At 45.4% G+C, this 19050-nt stretch overlaps 1 protein-coding gene across 1 annotated transcript in view; it reads right to left on the minus strand.

Moving 5' to 3' along the window:
- rbfox1 (RNA binding fox-1 homolog 1) overlaps positions 1 to 19050 on the minus strand; it is a 205338-nt gene that overhangs the window by 80233 nt on the left and 106055 nt on the right. The gene's annotated exons all lie outside the window — the stretch shown is intronic.

A 19050-nucleotide genomic window follows, 5' to 3' on the forward strand; every position in this document is an offset into this window, starting at 1 on the left:
CCAACTTTAGAATGGTTTTTCAGTAATTCAATTCATGTCATGTGTTATGGCAATTTAGTTGCAGGCGTCTATGAATGGCACTCTGGGGAAGTTGGACACTATAGTCCAGACTAAGACATCACCAAGACATTTGGTCAAGTAACATTATTTCCAGACATTTGTGATGAAACTAATAATCTTGGTGATCACCTGACTTTTCATCTGGCTCCACGAGCTGGTTGTCATTTTTAATTTAAATATGTCAGCAACTTCTGGATGTATCCTAATGACTGGTGATCGTCTAGCGCAGTGGTTCCCAACCTGGGGGGGAGCGTGAAGCTTGGGGAGAAGTTGTAAACAAAAATGTTTTGCTCGTAAAATCTATAAAATGGACACATTGACAGATAAAAGAAAAGTGGACGTGCCCACGACAAGCCTTTCAGCGATAAGCCTTTCAGCGATAAGCCTTTCAGCGATAATTCCCAAATCAACAAAGTATGATGAGGCATACATCTCCCTTGACATCTAACGTGGTCGGTGGGGATCTCTCTCTCTTTCTCTCTCTCTCTCTGTGCGGGGGGCGGGGCAGCTCGCTCACAGACTCGCTGGAGCACCGTGCACACAGAGATCTGCCGGTGGAGAACAGAGCGTTCAAAGGTGACAATGTACAAGGCTCGATGTGGTCAATGCTCGTTTGCAATAAGTATTTTCGCATAAACGCGGAAACACAAGCAATCTGTCCATCAGCTGGCCAAAAGGCATCATATTCATACGGAGAAATGCACCGTTTTCAACTTCCTTAACTCGGAGTTCTGTTGACCCGATTACGTGTAAGGTGGAAGAAGTACTCAGATCAAGTACTTAAGTAAAAGTAGTATACTACAGGGTAGCTTGTGAATTTACTCCAGGTGGAACTAAAGTCTGATTTAACACTTGATTATATTTCACATCATTCATCCACATCTGTAAAGTAACTAAAGGTATTAAATACATGTAGTGGAGTCAAAGTACACCATTTACCTCTGAACTGTAGAGGAGTAGAAGTACAAAGAAGCAAATGGAAATACTTAAGTACCTCAAAATAAGTATAGTACTTGACTAAATCTACTTAGTTACTACCACCACTGCAGGTATGTGTGCTAGCAGCCCATAATCCACACTTTACTGTACATAAATTAAATCAATGTTAATTCTGTTTCCAATTTGATTAGTTTTCAAAAAGAACAAAAATAGCCTCTACAAATACTGTTAAAGAACTGGATCGATAAAACATATTTGTAATTGTTTAAATTAGGTCTCATTATTTCACAGTGGCAGAGGATCATCTGCCAATACAAGCACTTTTGTTTTGTTGTTCAATCCATAATAAAATAAAAAATTCTAGTTGGATCTTTTTTTCTTGTTATTATTAGCAGAGAAAATGTAATGTTTGTACAACTATATACAATTAATTCTACCAATCTCGGTGGGAACCGGGTTGGGGGGGGGCTCGAAAATATTTCCAATTACCCAAGGGGGGCCTCACTGAAAAAGGTTGGGAACCACTGGTCTAGCGTCAACATTTTAATATTTTTACCTGCAAACCTATGATAGCTTTTCTTTTGTGATGGCATGCTAACATGCTAAACTAAGGTGTTGGTACATGGTGGGTGTTATCTGATTATCACCAGTCGCATCAGGAGACTCATCAGGGACCTGAGAGCATGTTAGCTTATAAATAGATTAAAAAAAGGCTTTGGCCACCTCAGCTGCCTTTGTCAGTCATGTGACCCATCTTCATGATACAGCGATCAGATCTGATCATAATGTGAACGCACAGACCGTGCCATCAAACAGATTCATATTGAATGTAAACACTGGTGAAAAACAGTTTTTTCTCATCACAAAATGTAAAGTATTTTAGGGTAAAAACTCCCTTAACTAAAGAAGGAAAACCAACAAGACTTGTTTCACTTCCAGGGTGTCAAATACAGATCGGCATTTTCATACCAACGTGAAAATACCTCTTTTATAGTCTGAATGACGTGCAATAGGATTTAAACTAACCCTAATGTCAATCATCCCCATCATTAGACACTCAGAGCATCAGACAGTATTAAGAGCGAAACAGTCTGCACTTGACGCTGGCCATAGGCAGCCAGTGAGGCTCAGGATACGGAAGGCTATTATTTAACCAACTTAACTCATACTTTTTTTAAACACAGCAGAAGACGTTATTATGTTTATAACGGCAACTCTATGCACCTATTGACCATCAATAAAGCACAGCACAGGAGCTACAGAGGCTGGATGTGCATAGCATGATGCTAATGAATGAAAATGATGCCTGGCTAACATATTATCTTTTGTTTTGTTTGTTAGTTAATTAGTTTATTTATTATTTTGAACACTTTATTCCTGTTATTGGTAACTGTCAGATGTTTTTATTTTTTTTACAATTAAAGACAGTTAACAACCAATAATCAAGAATGTATAAAGTGGAATAACACAAAGCTCATATAGAGTGGTGCAGTGATGACATATTTTTGTAGGCCGACACGGAAGTTAGCTTCTTTTGCTTGTTGCCTGTATTTTTTTGTTAACTGGCTTTTACTGTTACACAGTTAAAATGCAGGTTACTTATTTAATCCTATACAAAGAATCTAAACAAGATGCAAACACAAAATGTACAACAAAGAGCTTGAACAAATCGGAACAACAACCAAAATCTGTGGATTTACTAAATACTGTTACTGTGCTAACATACATACATCCTACAACAAGCTGCAATCTGAACACGCGACAGAACCTCAGATGTAGCATACGTTGAGCTACTCTGACATTGGCTGAAAAGTCATCAAAACATAACAAACATACATGTATACATATTTAAACCCAAACCATGATCTTATCTCAGAGCATTATCAAGAAGTTGTGTTGCACAACCAAAACACGACCATGTAATACTTTAACCATGGGTACCCACATAAACCACACACAATCCTCATCAAGATCAGTGGTGTAAAGTAACTAAGTACATTTCAAGTACTGTACTAGTATACTTTTGAGAATACTTGTACTTTACTTGAGTATTTCATTATCTACTACTGGTAAATGGTGTACTTTTACTCCACTACATGTATTAATCCCTTTAGTTACTTCACAGATCTGGATGAATGATGTGAAATATAATCAAGTGTTAAATCAGACTTTAGTTCCACCTGGAGTAAATTCACAAGCTACCCTGCAGTATACAAAGTCATTCAAACTAGCTGCACCTTTACCAGCTTTGAGAACACTTTCATGATCAATCATTATAAAACATATCATATATATTATTCTGAAATGGACCAATCTGCACAATGACTACTTTCACTATATTTTGATGCTAATACTTTTCTACTTTTACTTGAGTAACATTTGAATGCAGGACTTTTACTGAAACAGAGTATTCCTACACTCTGGTACTTCTACTTTTACTTAAAGTGGACCTATCATGCTATATTTGAAAAATATATTGTTGGGCCATACCTATATAAAATATGTCTGTGAAGTTTTTTTTTTTAAATACCAAACAGATCATGCATTTTAGCCATGCCTCATTTCGCTCTATTTGCTCTTTTCCAGCCCTGTTTTTGCAAGGGCTGATTCTGTGAGAAGTCTTCTTCGCTGCTTTTGCGGCAGACTACAGCGCCACTTACAGGCCTGGCATATGTACTACAGCGTCTCCAGCGCTTTCGAGCGGCAATGGCCGTGGCCGTCTCCTCCTGATAGGTGGAGAGTTGCCCATATAGGCGGAGCTCCCCATTTCTGATGTCAGAACAATTTCAAATCTGTATCAGTCTGTATCAGCTCCGTTGCAGCCCCGTTTTTAGAGATTTGGGTATGGAAGAAAAGAGAGAGGGTTGTGTTCCCTGACACACCGGGGACACATATTCATGTATAAAAGTGCATTTTGCATGATAGGTCCCCTTTAAGTACAAGATCTCAGTACTTCTACTTTCACTCAAGTACAAGATCTAAGTAATTCTCCCACCTTTGATCAAGATAAAACACTAAAGGCGGAGGCCCAAGCAGCTAAATATGAACAGTATATGACAAGATCACATTGTACCAACATATAGTACAGGAAGTGAAGCCAGTACATGTCCTGTATTCCCATTCATTTGAGTTTTTTTGTTTGTGGTAAGAGGCTGTGGCCCAACATCAACAATCAACACTATAGATGGTAGCTCAAAACAAACAGAGTCCCAGGGAGGATGATGAGTTTCAGAAAGTGTGGTTTCAGCTGCGGCTGTGATTCATGAAACAGAGAGGAGACATCGATGTAAAAAAAGAGAACGTGCCCCAAAAACACTCTAACGTGTGGTGTGTTAGTATGTGTGAGTGTTTATGAGAGAGAGGGGTTACTGCTGAGGGATAAGTAGGAAAAAGAGAGAGAGAGAGACAGAGAGAGAGAGAGAGAGAGAGAGAGAGAGAGAGAGAGAGAGAGAGAGAGAGAGAGAGAGAGAGAGAGAGAGAGAGAGAGAGAGATGCAGAGAGTGAGTCTTGGCTAAATGCTCTGCTGTGTAATGAGAACCACATTTAGAGAGCTGAAATATGCTTTACGTGGCAGAGCACACACACACACACACACACACACACCCACACACACACACACACACACACACACACACACACACATATACACACACACATATACACACACACAACTGAAGGAATACAATTAAATGTCAGCATAAGCACAGAGAGGGAAGGAATTTGTGTCCTGCACAGTAAAAAATCTGCACTCTGTATTCTTCCCTGTGTTAAGCTACTCTAGAACTATCTTAAAGACATGTGTGGATTCAAGCTGAATTACATTTTAGATTTTAAATGTCTTCACCCTTCCTCCATTGATTGATGTATCTTACTCCTCGTGAAATCTTATGTTGACTTAACTTCTGTAAGAAATTGTTCTGCAGCCCTGGCCAGTTGGTTACCATGCAGTCAGCAAAATGAAACATGAGCAGTTGAATGATCACATAGGTTGGAAACAAATTGTTTATCTGACTTGAAATGTTTCATATAAAACATTGCTCAGTAAATAATTGTGCAAATGTGCAGGATAGTTCCAGGCTTTAAAAGGTGTTCGTTTTGCATATTTTTTATTTTTTTCAAAAATAAATCATACCTTAAAGGTCTACTTTTATGCAAAATCCACTTTTTCCTTAATTGTATGCATACATATGTGTCCCCTCTGTGTAAAGAGATTCTGAAAGTTTAAGGAACAAAGACCCCCTCTCTTTTTGTCCTGATCCATTTATATAAAAACCTGTCTGAAAATGAGCTGATCAGATTTTGGCCACTTTATGATGTCATAACGATGTTTTGGCTTGTGTAACCATTAGCCAATCACCAACCAAGGTAACCCCCCCCCCACACCTTATCACCTGAATCTCCTCCTAGAGCACCATTGAGTTCTTTTTAACCAAATCTCTCTCAGAGGGGCGTGGGGAGGGGCTCCTTATTTTCATCTAAAGTAACAGACAGAGAATCAGCACTTTGGAAACAGGGCTAAAACAGAGGGAATTATGGGTAATGCTGCAATGATCTGTTTGGTGTTTCAGCCAATCAGAGACAGGCTCTGGATATATCTGAGAGACCTATAATATATTGATGAAAAACAGTATAATAGGGGACCTTTAAGTGCACCAATGTTTTCATGCACTGAAACACTAAAGAATGATAAAATCCGCTTCCATAACAATAAGCCCTGATTGGTTTGACCTTGTTTGTCAGAGCCCTCTATGATAGTTTAGGCAAAGATACCAAACAAATATTAAGACGTAGCTGCGACAGAGGTCTGAATGTACCTGAACACATCACAAAGACCAGCAAATATAGCTTCTACATTACAGGCCTGCGTGAGTAAAAATAACTCTTAATACCAGCTGGCGGTGGTAGTCTGTATTTGTCATTCTAAAAGGGAAACCGGAAAACAGGCTGTGGATTTAGAAGCCGTTGTTCTGAAACATACATGAAATGTTGTAAGTAATCCCTCATTGCACAGTAAATAACTGTGCAAATGTGCAGTTTAGTTCCAGGCTTTAAATGTGTTCTTTTTGCATATTTTTACTTTATCCAAATATAATCATACCCTAAATGCACCAATGCACTCATACTCTTTCCAACCATTTTCACACCAATCATGCCCATTCACTCCAGACGGACATGTAGTGTGAAGATATGATCAGATGAGATGAAAATGAAAAGTGCTTCCTGTGTTCCTACATTCCTCACATCCTTTTCTTTCTGGTGCAGCCAATCAGAGTGCTGTCTCTCACTGAAGGGTTTTGCAGGTTTAATTTCATGAATCTGACGAAAGGTTGCAGATGAAGCTCAAGGATGACCAGTGTGTACAACCGGTGAGGGACAATTAACGAAGAACAAGGCGTGTCTTATTGACGCCTGATACTGATGGACGGCCAAGTCACACAACTCTCTAAATGTACGCACAGGTCAGATTAGACTTTTTTTTTAAAGACCGGGGGCCTCATTTATAACGCCTTGCGTAGGATTGACGTGGGAAGATTGCTTACGTAGTACAAAGCAAAAAAATAGGTACAGAAATGTTCCGACATTTTCCGATTCACAAAACATTGCGTACCGTACCGTACGGCACTTCCTACGCCTGTTTCCCTTTATAAATCACAATCGACTCGTAACGCCCATATTTGCCTATAAATAGTCAAAGAAACGCCCATTCATTCATTCATTTTGACTGACTGCATGAAGAAGATCGCAGGAAATGACGACAGAACAGCTAAAAAAGACATCTCACACCGTGTCAGATTTTGGTTCTTTTGGGGAGGTGGAGATAAATCATATTGTTTGGTGGATGCAGTTTGAACCAGAGTAGCAGCATGGAGGTCGGATCGTCACCAACATAAATAAATAAGTGGTCCGAAAAAGGTTAATGACAAAAAAAATACACATAACCTTCCTCAGGCAGTGTGTTTGTACCGGGGACAGGAGACACCCCCTTGATGAGAAACTGTAAGAAATGATCGGGGAATCCCTCCGGAGTGGAGTCATGACGACTGGATCTGAATTATTTTTTTGTATTTGGTGGTTTGTGTTCCAGCTGTCGATCAGCAACTATATATCCATAATCCACCAGTTAAAGGAAATACAACTAATGTGTTGTGTTATATTAGCTGTACAATTGACCACATATGGTGTTCTTAGTTTCCATACCTCCTGTGTTTTACGAGCGACTTATCAAGTCTTGGCAAACGGCATAAAACGGGGGGTTACGTATTGTAACCCTAGTTATATAAACACAGGCGGAGCCCTCTACTGGACTCTATGGGTACTACTCTCTATCATGCTGTGCGTGCTTTCACCTACTGAATTTACGTAAACGTAGCCGGCCAATCGGGGCGAGCCTACCTGAATGCGCGCGCAGGCCCACAGTATATAAGGCGGCTCCAACCGCCGCCCCACTATCGTATACACTCTTCAGCGAGCGGACTAGGAAAGACAGGGCCTCCAGGTAGAGGGCTCCGCCTGTGTTTATATAACTAGGGTTACAATACGTAACCCCCCGTTATATCTCTCACAGGCTCCGCCCTCTACTGGACTCTATGGGTACAGTGGGCGGAGCTCCGATGTATAAACGCCCTGTCGTCCAACAACATCGACCCACCACACCGTCCCTGACCGGCTTTTGGCTAATATCCACTGCATCCCCACTTCCTCCCATCCGGTTGTAACCGTGGAGAAGTCGGGGCCGCAACTTGGATAAGGCACACTCACACACGCTTACCTCGTGTAGAGTGTGCATGGAAAAAAATTGTGCGGAGACTCCGTCTGGAGCCTACCGCGCACCATGTTCCCCAGGTCCTCAGGAGCATGGGAAAACATAAGTGCACCACATCCCCCACACTCACACACGCTCCGTGTAGAGTGGGCATGGACAATAGTGAGGAAGGCTCTCCCCGCCTGCCCATGGGCAGGCGGGGAGAGTCCTCCAGCCCTGTATGGGGCTGATTGTACACCATGTCTCCCGAGTCCCTCAGGAGCATGGGAAAACACAAGTGTTTTATGTCCAGGGGGGGGGGTCAGATACCTGCTGACCCACAGCCACCCCCCTCTCACCAGTCATGCGTTGCCTCGGCAAGCACCGACGACGAGAAGGAGCCAGACATGTCCAGGGGATAACATTTTATGAAGGGGCCTGGCGTAGACCAAGACGCCGCCGTGCATATATCTTCTACACTCACGCCGCTGAATAAGGCTGTTGACACAGCCACAGCCCGTGTAGAATGTGCACGGACCCCAGTGGGGAGGGCTCTCCCCGCCCGTCCATAGGCATGTGTAATGCACCTGCATAGCCATCCTGTTAGGCGCTTCTTTGAGAGGGCTTTTCCAGCCACACCATCCCCAAAGCACACAAACAGTTGTTCAGTGCGCCTAATGGCAGCCGTGCGCTCTACATAGCATGCTAGCGCACGCACTGGGCAGAGGAGGTGCAATTTAGCCTCCCTGGCCCCAATATGGGGTGGAAGATTAAAGCCACCTAACTAAATAGCCCTTGCTCTGAATGAACTTCTGATACTCTTAGGAGTAAAGGAGTGGTTCGGCCTGAGTGTCGCCCCGCTACGGTCACCCCGGATCAAAAGACAACTTGGGTGTACCGACAGAGCGGTCAGCTCGGACACTCTTTTAGCCGTAGTCAAGGCAAGTAGCAATGCTGTCTTCCATGACAGTGCTACTAGGGAGGAAAGCTCCAGAGGCTCAAATGGTTCTGTGACCAGAGCCTCGAGCACCAACGGCAGGTCCCACTGCGGGGCGGAGGCGTGCACTACCGGGCGCTGCCTCCTGACCCCCTGCAAAAACCGCGTCATAAGCGGCTGACTGAAGGCTGACCTGCCTCCAAATCCCTCATGGCAGGACGAAATGGCTGCTGCATACACCTTACAGTAATTGTGGAATGAGCCAGCCCCCTGTCCACCAGTATCTGTAAGTAGGTAAGAATAGAGCCCAGCGTGCACGACAGAGGCTCTAGACTCCTTCCTTCACACCATCGCCGGAATCCCGCCCACTTTGGCCTGTAACAAGCTGTGGTGGATTCTGCTCTTGCTGCTTGGATAGTCTGAATAACGTTATCAGACAGCCCCACCTGTCTCAGCCTGTCCCTCTCAGGAGCCAAGCCTGGAGAGGTTGGCCCAGAGTGGGTAACGCCCCTATTGCACCTGCTTCCTGAGACAGCGCTCCCCAGACCTGAGGAATCGCTCAGGGCTGGCCCACCATCATCTGTGTTACCCCCGCGTTACCACGGCGCCAGGCGGCGATCTGGGGCCACCAGGATGATTGACAGCTGTTCCCGCCTCACCCTCTCCAGGAGGGGGGGGATAAGGTGCAGCGGTGGAAAGGCGTAAAGCAGCTTTCTTGGCCATGGCTCGTGTGCAAACGTGTCGACCCCCAAGGGCGGGTTGTCCCACCGAGCCAGGGAGAACCACAGGGCACAGTGGCTGTTGCGCCAATTGGCGAACAGGTCCACCTCTGCTCTACCGAACTGAGTCCAGACCTGCTTCACCACCTCCGGGTGAAGCCTCCACTCGTCTGGCAGGGGTCCGCCTCTTGACATGAGGTCGGCCCCCCTGTTCTCCCGTCCCGGGATGTGAAGAGCCCTTAGAGACAACACAATCTGTGAAACCCACAGTCACAGGTTCTCTGCTGCGGTCAACCAGGCTATTGAGCGGACTCCGCCCTGCCTGTTGATGTACGCCACTGTGGTGCGGTTGTCGCTCCTTACTAGCACCTGTTTGCCCTGTATTAAGGGTTTGCAGTGCTGTAGGACCAACATCACTGCTTGCAGCTCCAGGAGGTTGCTGTGCCGCCAGAGGCCAGCAACCACCCATAGCCCTTTCTAGACACGTCCCCCCCCATCCTGTCACTTTCTTTTTCTTTGAAGCGTCTGTGAAGACTGTGATATAGGAGGTTACCTGCCCCAGTGGAGCTCCCCTCTGCAGATTCTCTGGAGACCCCCAGAATCGGAGGTTGCTCTCTACTGAGGGGGGGGATGGCCACCAGACGTCGTTTGTGTCTTAAGATCTAAACGAAGGCCGGTAAACCACATCTGCATGCGACGTGCATGCAGCAGTCCGAGTGGCACTACGGAGTGAGCAGCCGTCATGAGACCCAAAGTCTGCATGATAATCAAAGCTGTCACCGTCGCCCCCTGACGCAGCCTGCAGACTGCCCGCAGCAGGGATGCCTGTCTGCTTTCTGTCAGGGTGACACGTAGTCTGCCTGCATCGAGCATCACCCCCAGATATTCTACCTGCTGGTGAGGTATGGGGGAGCTCTTCTTCCAATTAACCGCAACTTCTTTTTCAACCCAACTTGGTTAGGTGTAGGATCAATTGGGCTGTGTGCAGTATTGCCCATTCCCTGGACCTGGCCATAACTATGAGGTCGTCCCTCATGCCATGGTCCCGCAGCGGTTGCAGCGTCATGGCTGAACGTGCATGGGGATAGGGAGTAGCCGAACGGCAGTCTGTTGTACTCGTAGGCTACCCCCTGGAAGGCAAAACGCGAATACTTTCTGTGCTCTTGGAGCAATTTCGCCATGAAAGTAAGCGTTCTTCAGGTCGATGGTTGTGAACCAATCGCCTGGCTGCACCAGTCTCAGTAACTGTTTCATAGTTAACATATGGAACTTCTTGCATGCAATGTGCTGGTTCAGGCATTGAAGATCCAGAATGGGCCTGAATTCTCCTGTCTTCTTGGGAACCAGGAAGTACAGGGAATAATGCCCCTTCTCTCTGACTTGAGAGTGCACATGCTGAGAGGAAACCTCCTCCTGGGATGACAGATGTGCTTCTCTCCTGCCTCTGAACGGAGGAGGGATGCTGCAAAACTGGAGTGAATAACCCAGTCTCAGTGTCCTGTCCATGCGCTCTGTTAATACACCACTGATTTTCCATTCCCCATAACATTGTGTTAGGGGATGTGCAATCAGCTGCGGCGCCGCAGCTATGAAGCTGTGGTACTCTCTGGTGGCCCACTCCGCCGTCAAACCCTCCATAAAAGGAAGTTTGACCCATGGGGGGCTGACACAGAAAGGGCCGTTTTTCTATAATGTAGTTTCCACTCAGAGAAAAAAACAGCCGATTTTTAACTGAGGTCCCTGAACGCACCACGGCATGCTCCCGTGAGAGCGCGCGCTCCACCATAATGCTGTTTTCTCTTAGAGAGAAATAAGCATTAATCGGAGCTTCTTCTGTCCATGAACGCGCCGCGGCCCGCTCTCAGGGGGGGGGCCGCGCGTCGTCATAATGCCGTCTCTTGAAACGGACATTATGGGGAAATGTGGAAAATGTGGAATGTGGAGAGAGATGACTCTTGCTCTGGGATAAATGCAATCGTTTTTACCGAATGCATTTTACACACACATATCACTCAAGAACTAGAGTTACACTACGTAACCCACTGTTCTTCTGCGGAGGTCCCTGAACGCACCGCGGCCACTCTCACGGGGGGGGGGCGCGCGTCGTCATAATGCCGTCTCCTTGAAACGGACATTATGGGGAAATGTGGAATGTGGAGAGAGATGACTCTTACTCTGGGATAAATGCAATCGTTTTTACCGAATGCATTTTACACACACATATCACTTTAGAACTAGAGTTTACACTACGTAACGCACTGTTCTTCTGCGGAGGTCCCTGAACGCACCGCGGCCACTCTCACGGGGGCTGCGCCTCATAATGGGTGTCCAATTAACATCGTATGAAAGCGGCCTTGCCGATCTCAACGAGACATTATGGGAAAATGTGGAATTGTGGAGAGATATGACTCTTACTCTGGGATAAATGCAATTGGTTTTACTAAATGCATTTTTCACACACAAATCACTCGACTTTGGAGCCACAGCTAAGAAGCTGTAGTATTCTCTGGTGGCCTACTCCGCTGCCAAAACCTTCCATAAAAGGTTGTTTTGGCATGGGGCCTGACACAGAAAAAGGGGCCGATTTTCTAATGAGGTTCTTGAACGCACCGCGGCAGCTCCCGTGGGGCCGCGGCTCTGTCAACTGCCATCTCTCTGAAACGGACATTATGGTGAAAAATGGAAATGTGGAGAGAGATGACTCTTACTCTGGGATAAATGCAATCGTTTTCACTGAATGCATTTCTTACACACACATCACTCTCTTGACCCCGCACAGTGCTTTGACAGCACTACGGTTTATTCCACTCATGTGCACGCGCCCACCTGCTGGCTCCTATACTGGAGTTTACAGAGGGGGCGGGGAGTGTGGGACAGTGTTCTTTCCGATCCAAAGAGCCCTTCCGTAAACACGGGGGCTCCCAGGAGATCAACACGGTCCTTTTTGAAAAGTGTCATGCGGCGTGATCCCTCACCGGGATACCACACGGCGGCCACGATCAAGCTACAAATAATCGCGCTGATCTGGTGAGGTGGGGGCATCTCCAGCAATGAGCGAGATGCCCAACACACCCGTGTTTATCTGCAGTCGCCCTGTCACGCAGTAGCGTAGCAGAGCTCTTTTCAGCTCCCTGCCCAGCCTGCTGCCCGCTGGGAGCAGCTGCGCTCCGCCGCCATGGTCATCACCTAGGGCGGTGGACCTCCATGGACCGAACCCGGAAGTGCCTGACAACGGCAAACGGAGCCATCCGCCCCGCTGGAATGGCGAACGTGAATGGCACCGCCTCGGCCATATCCTGGTCCCCCAAACACTCTACAGAGGTGGTGGAGATCGGTGCCCGCGATCAAACCAAGGCAGGTGGGGCATGGCCGAGATTCCAGTAATGGTGAGTCCATTTTTCGTTTCTTCTAATCTTCGTACGTTTATTTAACTCTTCGGTTGTCAGCTCGTCTGAAGAGAAAAATGATAGTGGGGCGGCGGCTGGAGCCGCCTTATATACTGTGGGCCTGCGCGCACATTCAGGTAGGCTCGCCCCGATTGGCCGGCTACGTTTACGTAAATTCAGTAGGTGAAAGCACGCACAGCATGATAGAGAGTAGTACCCATAGAGTCCAGTAGAGGGCGGAGCCTGTGAGAGATATAACACGATTAAACGTGATAGTATATAAAACCATGCTCGTATCTACAACCTATAGAAATGCAAAACGGCGTCAGTTTAGACGTAATTCTGTCCTTCTGCTTACCGCATCATTTATGAGAATACATTTCATAACATTAACACAACATATTCGAGGTGGTTTTAAATAACATATCCGTATTTATTTATTTATCCAAGTTATGTTTTTGTGTGCACTGAGGAGTCTCAAACAGGCGTTTGTTAAATCATTTTATGATTGGCTTTAATCAATTTGTGAAAATGAATTCTTCATATATGATAAATGAGAGGTAACATTTTATTTATGTTATTATTTCCACATATTTCTCTCCATTCTTCCTTCTGCCAACGGTGTCGCAGTTTCTCGTCTCTCCCGTTGTTGTCCTTAGTGCGTACGCATGGGTTAGAGTTTGCGTGGAGGACCGCACATTTTCCCGTCAAGTTAGTATTTTATAAATCGCAAACATTGCGTAGAAACTGGCGCACGCCATTTTTTGAGCGTATATCCCTTTATAAATGAGGCCCCAGATGCTGTTGTTTTTCTTGGGAGGAAAACCTCAAAACAATAGTAGAAGACTCAAGTGGCACTAATTTCTAGGATTCTTTCAGTTTCCCCAACCAATAAAGGGTTAAGGTAAAGGTTAGTTTGTGGTTCATCAGGTTTAGTTAAGGTTAAGTTAAAAATTGATGCGGAAACCCTTCTTCACAACACCAATAACAACCTGTTAAAGGAGAGGTGTCATGCTTTTCCGGTTATTACCCGTCCCCTTGTGTGTTATGAAGGTTTTTATGCATGTAAACGGTGTGCAGAGTCAAAACCCTCAAAGTACACCCTGTAGCGAGTAAAACTCTAACACAGAAAATACCTCCCCAAAAGGCCTCGTTGGAGATACGTCATTGTCCATTTGATTCTTCCGGGACGGCATGATGTCAACCCATACCCGGAACGAAATGGACCAATCCGTGGAGCCGTTACGTTACGTCCGCGGAGCCGTTACGTTAAGCCCCCGCTGATTGGTCCAAATTGACCAATCCACGGACTTCCTCACACACACATCTGTGTGCAGGGAGCAGGCAGCTCAGCTGATTTCTCCTCCCTGGCTGCAGGCTGATAACAGACAGTTGGGATCGCGGCGAAATTCTCTCTGCAGATCCATTCTCACAGCGTTTATCAACCTTTTTCTTACTCAATATCAAGCCACACTTATTGTTTTTACTTCGGCTGTGACTTTGTGTGTGCTCAGGATGAGTTTGGCTGTATTTCGCTATGTATCCTAAACAAGGAAACAACACCTCCACGGAGCTCAGCGCGATTCACAACGTCCCGACCAATCAGAGCACACTGTGCTCACAGGGAGGGTGGGGGCTGGAGCTATTGGAGCTACAACGAGCCGTTAAAGGCAGAGAGTGAAATTCAGTGAATACACGTAGTTTACAGAGATGCTGTATGAGAAACCAATGTGAGTTTGGAAAAATGCACAATATAAATCTATTCTAGTAGACCTCAACAATGGAATTATGATCAGTGGAAATGGCCATGACACCTCTCCTTTAATAATAACCTTTGTACCAGGGGAATACACAGAAGAAATGTCTTACTGTAATGTTACATACTGTAAAGGTAATTTAGAAAGCTGAATTCATGACACGCTTCCTGTCTAGCTTTTCTTTTGCAGCTGCTAAGAAACTGAAAACAGATTCGAAAAAGGTTAAGCAGAGGTACAGATACTTTTATCCTTGTAAACTGATCTCAATAATCTTCATTAAATTCACCAAACGTCTCTTCTGAAGTCTTTATTGTTTTTGTTGGGACCTTTGTTGTCAAAAAGCACAGTGTCCTGCTGATGTTACAGCTGTCACAGTCTGCTCCATCATTCACCAGTAGTTTTCCATTCACCTGTCTCACCTGTTAACCACACACACGTTTTTGCTCACTCTCTTTCTCTACTGCACCCATTAGTTTTACTGCCAGTATTTAAACCCTCACCAGACACACACCCGTTGCCAGATCGTACTTTGCCTTCATGCTAGTCTTTCACGCGTTTTTTACCAGATTGCCTACCCGGTTCCGACCCTGCCTGTCCCTGACCTGCCTGCTCTGCCTGTTCCCTGATCCTGCCTGTCCTTGGACTATCCTGCCTTGCCTGCTGTCTGACCCTGCCTGTACCTACGTTGACCGCCTCGCCTGCTCCCTGACCCTCTGCCCGGCCCTGACTCACCTTCTGCCTGCTGTCCTCTGGTTCGTTGCCCTGCACATCATCCGGCTGTTACTGTTCTGCTGGTATCCCTCTGCTCTGGTATTACTACCAATAAAGTACATTACCAATACTCCTTGGTTTCTCGAGTGCTGCATTTGGGTCCTTCATAAGATTGTGACAACAGCTGTCTGAGCTCATGGACGCCTCTTCTGTCAACCCGTGACAGCCTTATGGGAAATGGTGTTTCTTAAGCCTCTTACACACCAAACTGACACCAAAGAACACGTCCCGACGGAACATCGGGACGCGTCGCCTCACGTCTCCTGCGTCTTGGCCATGTTTCACACTGGAACACACCGCAAAGACTTCAGCCGACGGCCAAGTAGCACGTACGAACTGCGCATGCGTGAGTGGCAATAACTCTCCTTACCAGCAGGCGGCGGTAGTGTGTATTCGTCATTCAAAAGAGGCAACAACCGGAAGACATACTGCGTGATAACCGAGAGAAGAAGAACATACTGCGTGATATAAACAAACAACAAATAGCGTCTGCGTTCCATGTTCACTCTACAGCGAGAAGCTCATGGGGCTTTCTCCAACCTGTGTCGAGAGCTGGAGTTAAATGAAATCTCAGATTTGCCTTCTTAATAGTTTGTTTGGGTCCCTCACTTCCGTTTCGCTTCTCATGCACTGATTCGCTAAGCTGAACAGCCAATCAGAGTGATTTCTTTGGCCGACGGCCCCCCGAATCGGCGGCGGAAGGTGTCGGCAGGGCCGAAAAGACACGACGGTGCACGACGGTGCAGTACACACCAATCTGAGTAGGGCGACACGACGCTCATCGGTGGCCCGACATCTATCGACATCTATCGACATCTATCGACGCCGATAATCGGCTCGGTGTGTAAGAGGCTTAAAGGGCACTGAAAAACATTCAAATAAAAAAGGGTATTACAAATAAATGGCCTCCTCTATCTAAATATATGAAGCAAGCCACACAGTGTACTGTTGAAAAAAGGCTATTTTCTGAGGCTGTATTTTTACTGTGTTGCCTCAGAATCCACCAGATTTGCTGAACTTTGCAGCATTCTGTTCCCCATTTTGAACAATTGGAAGGAAGGGATCACCCTGTGGTCAATGTAAATAGGGATCATTATTACAGCAATAAACTCTCGCAGAACACATACAACATCTGTATATTGAAATAAAACAGACAGACCTATTTTTACGTGTTCCCTCACCAATAAAATAAACAGTTGCATGTATCATTCTCTTTCCTTCTTCCTCTCTCTTCCTCTCGCTGCTGGACAAATGTGTTTCAGCTACAGGGTTTCATGGTTTCATTTCAAAACAAAGCTGCAGCTCCTCTCTATCTCTCTTTCTAATGCGTAAATCCATGCTCTCTTGCTAGCATCTGCCATGGATGAGGATGAATGAAAATGAGGTAGAAAGATATAGATACACACCGACATAAACAGAGCATGCAGCCAGATGTAATGCACACAGTACACACACTCACAGACACAATACGAAAAGGAGCATGCAGCATGCTTCCCTCTGCAGTCACAGCACCAACAAAGAGTGCAGAGAGCGACGATAAGGAGAGAGACGGGAGAGAGAGGGGAAGAGATGGGGAGAGAGGGGAAGAGATGGGGAGAGAGGGGAAGAGATGGGGAGAGAGGGGAAGAGACGGGGAGAGAGGGGAAGAGATGGGGAGAGAGGGGAAGAGACGGGGAGAAACGGAGTGTGTTCTCACAAGTACCTGCTCTACCATCTTGCCTTCCTCCATGCACATCCAGCTGTAAGTCCAGCCGCCAGTGACTGCCTACAGCTAGCATCAATTATAGATGGCTTTGTGTGTGTGTGTGTGTGTGTGTGTGTGTGTGTGTGTGTGTGTGTGTGTGTGTGTGTGTGTGTGTGCATGGGGGGAATGAGCAGTGGGAGGAGGAGGAAGAGGAAGTAGAAGAGAAGGAGGAGGAGGAGGAGGAAGAGGAGGAGGAGGAAGAGGAGGAGGTGCAACTGTGAATGAAATGAGCATTACCCAAAATGTTTTCACCACGCTCGTCTCTTCTTCTCTTTTCTCTCACAATCCTTCTCCTCACCCGTTCCTTTAGTTTATCTTTTGTGAGCAACTTTGTATTGTTTTCTAGTTGTCCTCACAGAGGGAGATAAATATATACAGACACAAATTATTTAAACGATAATACAAAAAGAAAGAGAAAGATAGGGAGTCCCTTGCCCACGCCATACTTTTTTTCTTATTTCATTTCAACTGAAAAACCATGGCCAAAACCACGTCTGACACATTGTATGAACTAGTTAGTCCCTCCCCTCACATTATAGCAGTCAGCAATAACACTGTCTGTCAATATATTGTTTTACAAAATCTATTCTGATGCATATTTATATACCATACTGTACCCTGCTGTTTATATATCTTTATTTGTATCATGCAGCACATCATGCACTTTAAATGTTCTTATGTTTATCTTATATGTTTGTTTCATTGTACAGTGCAACTGCCCATTATACTGTATTTATGACAATAACATATTTCGATTCTTGACACTATATATGTATTTCATTGTAATACCATGATGTATGCAAATATTGATGGTTTACGCCGGTAATGTCTTGCTTATTTTAATCTGTACGTTTCTTGCATCACAATGTAGTGACTTTAAAGACAGCAGTTATAAAAGTGTTTTTGGAGCGTCTCTTATGAATGTTTGGCATCATGTGTAACATGCATACAGTCTTTTCACAAGAAAGATTGTGGTTCGGGGAAAAAAGTGCCAAAGTTACATATTTTACATGTACAAATATATCTATTCTGGTTACACAGGGGACAGTAACAATTAAAAGCAATAAAGAGAAAGATAAGATACACACTTTTTTTTTTTTTACATTTGCAAAACCACTTGTTTATGATAAACGAGAGGAGAGGAGTGTACTATGACCACCACTCCTGTCTCTGCGAAACACTGGATACATCTGTCTCAGCATATCTGTGGTTCTGTGGCACACACACACACACACACACACACACACACACACACACACACACACACACACACACACACACACACACACACACACACACACACACACACCACACACACACACACACCACACAACACACACACACACACACACACACACTGGCGGAACTCGCCCATCCACATCCCGCCAGCTTCTCATCCTCACACACTACCTGTCTCTCTGCTTGCCTGGCCAGACAGTTGGAAGGCTGTGTGTGTGTGTGTGTGTGTGTGTGTGTGTGTGTGTGTGTGTGTGTGTGTGTGTGTGTGTGTGTGTGTGTGTGGGTTAGGGGTTTCACAACTACCAATATTTACTAGTCGACACATTTTAAAAAATAGGAGTCGACTAGTCGTTACGTCATAATAAAGACACACAAAGAGAGGTGTACAACTGTATTTTATATTGGAACTCATACAGTTACATTAAACACTGCATTTTAATGTGTGTTACATGGCTGAGTAAATAACAAACAGTAACTGGACTTAGTAAATAACAAACAGTAACTGGACTCACCAAAATCGACAGCAAAAAACTCTGTTTACATAAATGCCACGTAAATCCAGTGCGCAACAGCGCATTGCGCAACACTTTAATCGCTGTCCTCCACGATAACGTCCACCTTTCCAGATTTTTGGTTTGCGTTGAGGAACACCAACGCATCGACATGTGAGGGAAGGAGGCTTGACCGCTGTTGGGTGACAGTGTTGCCTGCCAGGGAAAAAACCCTCTCACTCGGGGTGCTTGTGGCTGGAATAGC

Source organism: Trematomus bernacchii, unplaced genomic scaffold, assembly GCF_902827165.1.
Source record: "Trematomus bernacchii unplaced genomic scaffold, fTreBer1.1, whole genome shotgun sequence".
Lineage (NCBI taxonomy): Eukaryota > Metazoa > Chordata > Actinopteri > Perciformes > Nototheniidae > Trematomus > Trematomus bernacchii.